Source organism: Malurus melanocephalus, unplaced genomic scaffold (genome assembly GCF_030028575.1).
Source record: "Malurus melanocephalus ecotype Western Australia unplaced genomic scaffold, MMel_1.1 scaffold_141, whole genome shotgun sequence".
Lineage (NCBI taxonomy): Eukaryota > Metazoa > Chordata > Aves > Passeriformes > Maluridae > Malurus > Malurus melanocephalus.
In genome coordinates, this window is record NW_026623373.1 from 238,193 (window position 1) to 248,345 (window position 10,153).

The following is a 10,153-nucleotide window of genomic DNA, read 5'->3' on the forward strand; positions in this document are numbered from 1 at the left end:
AGGATTTGCGTTTGTGGATGGAGCTTGTCCAAAGGCCAGAGTTTGGTGCTGGCTTGTTCTGCAGCCATGCTACGGATGGAGCCCTGGGGATATTGTGTTTGAGCTCCGAGATCTCTGTGAAGGCTTAGCAAGACCAAAGTACCAAATTATTGCACCTAAGGCAGTTCTAAAGGGAAAAGAAGGAAATACGGAACCCTAGTAACTCTCACAGCTCTCCAGCATCTTAATGGGTGAACAAATTTGCTTTATTAGGTGYCTTAACTCAGCTTAAATCCTTCTTTATGCCTGTAAGTCAAAAGAGATTTAATACGGGGCCATAGCATGYCTAAATAAACATTAAGAGTGGTAATAAATGAGCTTTGAATTGAAGCAGGATCTCAGCACCAAACATGTTAATTTGCCTGCTACTACTAATTAATTTATGCGGTTGTGTCAGCAGACTCCAATTGTAAGCAGAACAATTTTGATTCTGGCCAAGGCACACTATTTACAGGTACTCAGAGACTATGTTTCTGACCTCGTTTTTTTTGTAATAAATCCCCAAAATTATAAAATGATTTTTTTTGAAATGAAAATTAGGCAAATAACAGGATTAAAATACCTGGGATGTTTCTCTGCTGGTTCAGTTAGTTTATAGATACCCTACATCCAAAATAAGGCTTGTACCTTGATGGTATTCCTTGAGAGAACTTTGAGATAACAAACAGGTCTATCCACCTAAAAATTCCTTTGCAACAGTCAATTCAAAGGAGATWTGCACACTTTGTAGCCCCGAATCTGCTGATTCTGAGTGACAGACAAATCAGATTTGACTTTTCTCTTGCAGCCTAATCTCACTTAGCTAGGGAAAAAAAATGTAAAAGGGCCATAGATCAAAGAGAGCTCTAGCTGAGGAAGAGAAAAGACAGGGAAAAAAGCGACCTAAATTTTCAAAGTGACTGATGATCTTTTGATATTTCAATTTTGGGGCTCCTGATTTGAGACAGCTTAAAGGATCTTGACAMTCAGAGTGCAGTTGCTCAGCATGTTGTTTGAATCCCCCAGAGACTCACAAACATCTCTAAATCCATGTTCAAGCAAGCAGAATCTAAACAGAGACAATTTGGTGGAAGTTGGAGTATGTTCCCAGATTTTGGATAGAGAATGATAAGAGCTGAAGTTTTCAGAGATCTTGCAATAAAAAAAATTCTTATGTTTTTCCTTTTTTTTTTTCCAACAGACATCCAGTTCAAAGCTCTCTAATCCACAYTGCTTGAAGTTCCTTGGCCTCTAAGAGCACTCAGTGTAGTTTGGTTGCCAGCATTCTCCCAGCATGGTGTGAGCATTTTCTCCTCCAGTGACAGCACTGAGCCCTTTATGCCTGGCTGCTTTTTGTTTTGTACAGGCATATTCTGAAGCATTCAGGTRTACATAAAAATCATGCTTTGCCTGTTCCATCCTGTGCTGTGTGGGTGGAACAGAGGATTCCTCCTCTCACAGAGGTCYTGCTCACATCCTCCTGAAGCCACTCAGTTCCTTCATGCCAATATCATATCCTGTTTTCCCTTGATGCTGCCTTCTCTCCTGGGATTTCTGCCTGCAATGATTTCTCTTCCCTCTGGTAGCTGAGATGATGTCTCAGCAGCTTCACCCTCAAGGGATGGTCCACCAGAAGGGGCTTTGGCTCCAGCTCAGTATATGGAGGTGGCCATCATTTCTACCCTGCCTGCTCAGGCTCAGACCAGTAAGTCCCTGAATTTTCATAAGGATGAATTTTGTTATGGAACTCCTTGGTTTCCATGTTGGGACTGTGACTTTGACCCATGACCCCACAGCCCTTCARCCCAGCCCAGCATCAGCCAACTCTCAACACTCTGCCCATCAGCAGGGCTCAGGGACATCACCTTGTTGCACATTTTTCAAGCTTTAGGCTCCCCACATGCTGCAAGAGACAAGGTAACTGAGGTTTGGAAAATAAAACTATTTTATACTGCCTTTTTGCAYAACAAAAAAATGTACCTCTCCCCACTAAGCTGACACAGTGACCTGTACTCTCAGGGATGTCAGAAGAGTTATGCAGCATTTGCATTACATAGGCTGAGTAAACAAAGAAAAACTGGGCACTTCCCACTCTTGCAAGGACAAAAATAAAAAGAAATTTTAACTCCAAATTCTAAGTATATGAGACATGGTGTGTGGTGGGAAATTGTAGAACAATAATGTTTTGATATTTTGATATTTTCTTTGCCCCACCAAAAAATCAGATCTGATTTTTCAGAAAAAATCAAAAAAGTGTAGTACTTGTCCCAGTGAGTTTTAAAATTTTCTCTTCAAAGAGATCTTTAAAGTCTAGTGCAGTAGATTGGGAGTGTATATAGTGGGTTTATTTCAATGCTACAAATTCTGGAAGCATTGTGATTCTTGTCAACCCTACAGTGATTCTGCAGGAAAACTTAGAGGGCTTCAGTTCTTACTTGTGTATCGTCAGTGAAATGCCTGATGAATGAGGTCTTATTACAAGACTTATTTTTYGATGAACTTTAATTTTTAATTAAGCAACTCAGCAAAAAGCATGCAAACAGTTCTGGTGCCAAATCAACAAGTGATTTTTTAAAATTGTGATTGGATTAAGGCTGTGGAGCTCTATCCCTGTTCCCCATGTGCCTTGCTTGAAACCTAACTCAAGGCTCTGTTTCTTTCATTGGGGCTTTTTTTTTTTTTTTTTTTTTTTTTTTTTTTTTTTTTTTTTTTTTTTTTTTTTTTTTTTTTTTTTTTTTTTTTTTTTTCAGAAAAACACTTTAAGCAGAGTGTTTTTTTGCTTAAGTCCAGATGGAACCACCTTTCATGGATTACAGAGTATATGAACACTAGGATTATTTTATTGCTGGATCAGGGACATCCACTAATTCTGTCCTTAATATGCCCTTTTATTATGAACAATTACAGATGTCTCTGGAAACTGTATGATTCCACACAGGATACAATGAGTGGGCTTAATGAGGTGCTTTATGGACACAATTCAAAATTAACTTTGAATTTCCTGGMTTTTGTTGATTTTTGTCACAACCTTAACATTTCTCAAACATAGAATCATTACATTAAAAAAATAAATCTGTATTTTAATAAAGATTTATTATACCCCAGTGAGATAAACCTTGTTTTCAGTTTTCAGTAATAGCATGATTTATTTCCAAGCAGCTGAGCAGTAAAAAGAAAAGAGACAGATCTGAATGAAAAATAATACTTTCTAACAAAAAACCCATAGATTTTTACAGGATCTTAAAGAAATTTCAATGAGCCCCAAGAATGAATATATCAAGTGTCTCATTCTGACAGTTTTGTAATATACTTTGTTTATCCTTAAGTGTGCTTTAACATGAAAGCATTGATCTGAATTGCTATTTTTAAAGTTTTCTGGAAGATCAAGGATCTGACATTCCTTCAAGTGTTTGTCTGCTGCACAGAATCACTGACACTGAGGGATCAGCTACCATGAACTCCTTAGAGGAGATTGCCATTATATCTTACTATTTTGCCATTTCTGGTCTTTTGCAAAGCTTCTGAGAAAGCAAATGTTTGACAAGCACTGGTGGCACATGGCTTGCAGGACTTTCTAACAGAGATAGATAGATAGATAGATAGATAGATAGATAGATAGATAGATAGATAGATAGATAGATAGATAGATAGACAGACAGACAGACAGACAGATAGATAGATAGATAGATAGATAGATAGATAGATAGATAGATAGATAGATAGATAGATACATAGATAGATACATAGATAGATAGATACATAGATAGACAGACAAATATATAGACAGACAAATAGATAGATGGATGGATAGACTTTTTTTCTATTTTTTTTTTACCCCTGACAAGAGGTGAGAGGAGGAAGACATCATCCCAGAGAAAGGCACTAATTGGAACATATTTGCTCTTCAATAAATCTAGATGAAGCAGGTACAAGTGCATAAACCCACTCACGTCCATTCATGTGGCAGAGTCCCAGTTTGCAGCTGGTGGTGTCTCTGCACTGTTTGGATAGAAAATGTTCTTTGCTTGTTTAAATCTCTGTTTTCCACATTTCATCCWTAGGAATAAACCTGGCAAACAGTCATTTTTATCCACCTGGAAAGAGACTGTGGTTTATCCCTTTATTGATTAACTGCTTTGAGACTTGCCCCATTCCTCCCCAGCAGGTGAAGCCCTACCTCTCCCATGAACACCATTGATTCAGTTTCCTATTTGGAAATAGTTGCTCTGTGTTCATTGATTGCCATACCATACTTCTGCATGTTTTCTTGCCCTGCTTACTGAATTTCTTTTTCCTCTCAGAACACATGTCAGGACAGAGGATTGAGGTCACARTCTTGCTTTCTTCAGTCCAAAGTGTGATGTCCAGTGTTGCACATCAACAGCATGGAACTCTTTTTCCCACCTTTAGTTTATTCCTCCTGTTTGGGAAAGAATGTTCTCTTAGGGACTTGTTTGGATGGTTCTTGTCCAGCAATTCTTATTTTAACACTGAGTGTGCCATGCTGTCTGACCCTGCACCTTTTGGGATCATGACCTTATGTTTGTTGACCGCTATTCTAGTATAAAGCCAAGGAGATCACCTTTACAAACTGTCATTCCTGTTGCCTTTCTATTGGCACTGATTTCTGACATGACAGTACTCTCTGGGGTTAGTCCACCTTCCAGAGTAAGACTAAACTTTCTGAATTCTCTCATCAATTTTCTTATGATTCAGACAGTGCTATAGGTGGTCTCAGTGTCTCACTAGCCACAACAGACAGTAAGAGGGCAATGAAATGGATTGAGGCACAGTGAGGACACAAAACACTGAGCCAGACATTTCTCTATATGTTAGTAACTTGCCTGGTGATTTTTCATGTGCAAGATATGAGATCATGTATCCCCACGTGGTATAGGACTCCTCAGATGCAAGATACCCACTCGCCCACACTCAGTAAATTGCAAGAGATTCTTCTTAAACTTCTCTGCAGGATAAAAGTCTGAGTCAGCCCCCTCAAGTGTCTGATGTTATTATCAAAGAAAGACCAGACATAACAGAGTTCTAATGCAGTGGGTGATCAGACCACCTAAGGAAGCCTCCTACTCTTGTCCTTGACAGCCTACCTCTCCACTGACTTTGAAGACACTTGGAAAAGATGAGCCTTAGAAGACCAAAATTAGCTTCTGTGAAAATCCCGGGGGTCTATTCATCCATTTCCAGCAGAAGGATAAAGTTCTAGCAAACTATAAAGATTTACATTATTTAAATATAGATTGCAATTACCTACTGGAAAAAATATCTATAAAGAAATCATTGTAGAGTTTTAATGAACCGAAAAATCCATTCATACATTTTCAAAGAAATTTTTCTTGGATAATTAGATACTTTCTTAAATCAGTCTGAAAGTCAGACAAATTACTGGCAAACCAATGCATAAGAGATGACTAATTCTCATATAACAGTGTCACCTAGKCACCACTATGAATAATGCATTCAAGGCATAAGATGGAAAGCACCTGAATTAAACCCCKTGTCTGAGAGCGTCTGAAGGCAGAGGGGTGAATGAGGAAGGGAAATGAATATGAATAACTACTGAGACTTCTCAATCAAAAGAGAGATTTAATCTGTTTGTCTACTTTGTGGAACTTTTCAGACTGCATGTTCCGAATGAATGAGGTAAACCAGGCAGAGTGAAAGCAAATAAAGGACAAAAAAATAAAGCAAACCAGCAGAAGCAAGAAGAGATGTATTAAATTTTTTATTTTCTTTTGAGGGTAGATTACAACTGTCAACTTTCTCTGTGGCACATGGTGGCAGACAAATATACTTCTTTTATTTTCACTATATGAAGGTTGTCTTCATGTGAAAACCAGAAACAGACTGTGCACTAGAAGCAACTTGCACAGCCACCAACACTATTAATTTTCTCAGACAGTGTTACAAAGTCAGACACCAGCAACAAGAATCTTGCTGAAAGGGGCACTTTTGTATTTTCTCTCTTCTTCCCCACCTCACTTCCAGACATGCAGTTCTGATGCTTATTTTGTACTGGCCCCAACATGTGCCACATCCCTCTGTGAGCCACTTCCATATGCTAAAGATGCAGAAAGAAAAACTAGAAAGCAATGTGGTTTATTTCCCTATTAATGAATTAAAGGGATCTACAAAGGACAGGACAGCTGCCAGAGAGGTCAGGAAGAGGGGGTAAGACTGTAGAGCTAAGAAGGGAGAAGGGGGTGGGATAGATTACTATTTGCATAGGCAAGGGATAAYGGACTTGTGAAATACAAGACCTAGAAAATATCCCACCTCAGCCCTGAACTGAGGTGTTAGCAGATCATGCCACYCTTTGGGAAAATAAAATCTTGTATCTAAAACATCTGGACATTCTCAGCAAAAAGATTGGCTGGGGTWTAAGGTTGCTGCCTATGTTTGCCAGGAAGAATCAGGAACAGAAAAGAAATCACTCTCATTTTGCTCAAACTGAGCTGTACTGAGCAACTACCTGACAACATGGATGGGTGCATGTCTGTATTCCAGGTGGTTTTTCTTCTTGATTATTTTCTGAACACATTCCAATGTCTGATGAATAGACAGAGCAAAACCCATGTAACACTCACCATGTGGTGGGTATGTGGCACCCCCTACTTGTACTTTTGTAGAGTTTCTCCATAAGGAAAATGTGAATGAATCATAAACCTTATCTGTATTATTGAACTCCCCTACCTTCCATAGCAGGTTGGCTTCATTCTTGCCTTGAATGGTTTCCTGGTTATGATAATTTTTCTGATATGCCCAGGAATAACCCAGGAATGTCCCAGTTGGCATAAGTCAAAGACATGCCAAGGATTTGTTCTCAAACCAATACAATGCCTGGTTCTTGTCATTTTACATGTTAACTTTCTATAATTCTTTGCTTGAAGTTTTGCCTTGGTACTTGCACCATTATTATTCTCCAGTTTTAAGTGCAGTCACTCCTCAATAAAACAATAGAACACTAATGCAAATATTTCATCTGACTCTTTGAAGGTTTTGTGATAGAAACATAGAAATATTTACTTTGAAACAGGTCTATGGAGATMATGTGGGCTGATCTTCTGCTTAAAGCGGAAAGATACCCAAACCTCCAGTCTGCAAAGTTGCTTCCCAGTCTTTTTCATCCAGGATTGAAAAGTCACAGGACACCAGAGGATCTCTGGAGTTCATCTGGTTCAATCCCCCATGCAAGCAGGGTTACCTATAACCAGTTGCCCAGCACCATAAGCAAATGGTTTCTGTGTATCTCCATGAATGAAGATTCCACAACCACAGGAAAACCTGTGTCAGTGCTTGGCAACCCTCACAGTTAAAAAGTGTTTCCTGATGTTCAGAGGGAACCTCCTGTGCTTCAATATGTTCCTATTCTCTCATAAAAATTCCAATAAAATCTAAAGCCAGTCTCCTTGAAAGAAATAATACAGACTGTTAGAATAGCTAGTGGGTTAAGACATGAATAAGATCTTGGTCTAGATAATGTCTGGAAGTTCTTTCCAAACTCAATTATTTTATTATCCTATGATTTAAGCTAATATATGTGATTTTGCTAATGTGATAAATAACTTCAGGGGTTATGTCTGTCTTAAGCAGTCATAAACCAGCAACTGTGATTCATAGCTGTGTGAAATATAATTGAAGGCATCGTAAGCATGAAATTATTGTTTTCACTGATTTCTTAAAAGGTGTTGGCTGTGTTAATTTAAATTCTTGGCTTGTGAAAAAAACTGTATCTAAATTAAAGTTTGGATAGCTTTCAGAATAAAAGTAAAACTTGCTCAATTATTATTAAAATGGTTTTATAATAGTGTGTGTTAAGCAGAGCTGCAGCATAGACATAAAGGGTCAAAGGGTCTAGAATCACTATGCAAAAAAATGTCTCAGACAGAAAAGAATGATTGTAAATGCTTCCCTTTACTGGCAGTTCTGTTCCTTCCTACTTCTCCTTCTAATCATCCCATTTAATTGGGAAAATGCATTTCTCCTTGACCTTTTGTTTCCAGCTATGTTAAACAATTTATCCCAATTATGTCACTTCTGTATCTGGTCTCAAGAAATGGTCACATATGACATTGAAACCATGTCAGCAATGCATTAATTAATTTTTCAGCCTACCTGATATATCTGCTTTTTGCTAATCCTTTTATTTTGCTAGTCTGTGGTTGAACTGAAATAGTTCAATTACATTCAGGTTTCCCAGGCATACCCTGCTTGATCTGTTCACAGTGATCCACAATTTCTGGCCTGACAGAAGTGGAGGTTTTGTTTAACAAGCCTTTCTTTAMATAGGTCAAAACCATTATTTACCTTCAGAGGAGTAACCAAACMATGGAAAGAGAGATATAGATAAAGCAAATGAGCAGTTTTAACTGACTTAAGCAAAGATTGGGTTTGGTTTGCTTGGTTCTCTTGTGATGGCACACAGTTGCTAAGCCATGCACATATAAGTGCACTACAGTTAAGAACAGAACCCATAAAATAGCAGAYATTCCAGAGAGATGGGTTTGATGRCTATACAGGAGGAAGATGAGAGTGATGAGATGGAGTGAGGAAGATGAGATTACAAGTCCAAGTGCAAAGTACTGCAGGAGGGTTGGACCAATTAGCCTGGGAGAACCCAACRAGAACATGGGAAAATGCTAAGTTGRCCAGATTTAAATTTCCATTATTTTGGGGACATTTTATTTCTGTTTATTTTTTATTTCTGAGCACCTACAGACAATTTTTTACACTGTGAAAAATGTGAGAGGAATCTGACCAACAAAAGTAACACAAATGAATTATGTTGTTAATCTGTAAATGTCTGAGGGCACTTTGGGCTTTCTGTACATGTTCTACCTTATCACTTCTCTTCAGAGAGACCAGAAGCCTATAACTTACATATACTTTCCTCTATCCATAAATGATTATATGAATTTTTTACACAGCACTTGTTGAATGAAATGAGCAGATAGACCATTTACAAAGAGTGAAACTTGTTTCTCTAAGTATTATATGTTTTCTAATAAAGCTTCTAATCTTCAGTCAATAAAAGAAGACAGAAGATTGAAAATTGCAATTCCTGACAAAAATGTGAATTATATTCACATTCACGAAAATGAGGAACTGCAGTAAGATCTCCCTGAAACACTGAGCCACATTTTGATGATTCTTCTGCTATATTATCATTATGGGAAGAGATAATTCAAGAYTGCCTCAAAAATCTGGGATTGTAAATACTGTGTCAGAATTAATCCTCAAAGTTAATGCCCATCTCATTCCCACTAACACTGAGTGGGATAAGATTTTACCTCAATTTCTGTATTTTGCAGAAGAAGATACAGAAAACATCAAGAGATTCTCATTCTCTCTCATTTTGTAAATAAGATGAAAAAATAAGGAAAAAAAGTAACCTCCTTTCTGAAATATGTGATTCAGGGCATAATACTCATTTTAACATTTTTAACAACTGAACCAGGATAAGGAGAAAAGTACAGGCAAATTTTGACTATGAAGTCTAGAAATGAAACTATAACCAAATTCTTGTTTATAGGAAAGAAGCAGTTTTAATGTTGGTGAAAAGTGGTTTATTGATGATTCAGCCTTCTACTGAGTAAAGGATGAGAGGGTTATTGAATGAAAAGAAGAAATGCTRATGAAGGCCATGAAAACAAAATGTAATGGGACATAGAAACTTAAACAAAAAAGGTATCATAAAAATTACCTAAACTGATGATCAGAGCTGACTGATTTTGAGTTAGGCTTGTATGAATCTTGTTTCTAACCTGTAAGAGTTTATATTCTGAAGTTTAAAAAAAAATCAATGGCAAGGAACATTCTGGAAATGTGATCATAAGGCAAATTTTGTGAATGGAGACTTTGCAATCACTATTATCTCACAGTTCATCCTTTACAACATCCTAAGTTCTTTTTTTGGTCCAAGATTTGTGTTTTTGTTTAAAGGGTAACTATGCATGGTTCTGAAAAGGTAAGGGATAAGAAATGCTAGTGGAAGGTTTAAAAATTAATTATTAATGGTCATGAAGAAGTTTATCTTGACTGGAAGCTTCTATGTAATCTTGTAAAAATAAGATTTTCTTATGAAATTAGATACTCTGGTATCTCTGGTTGGACCCATGAG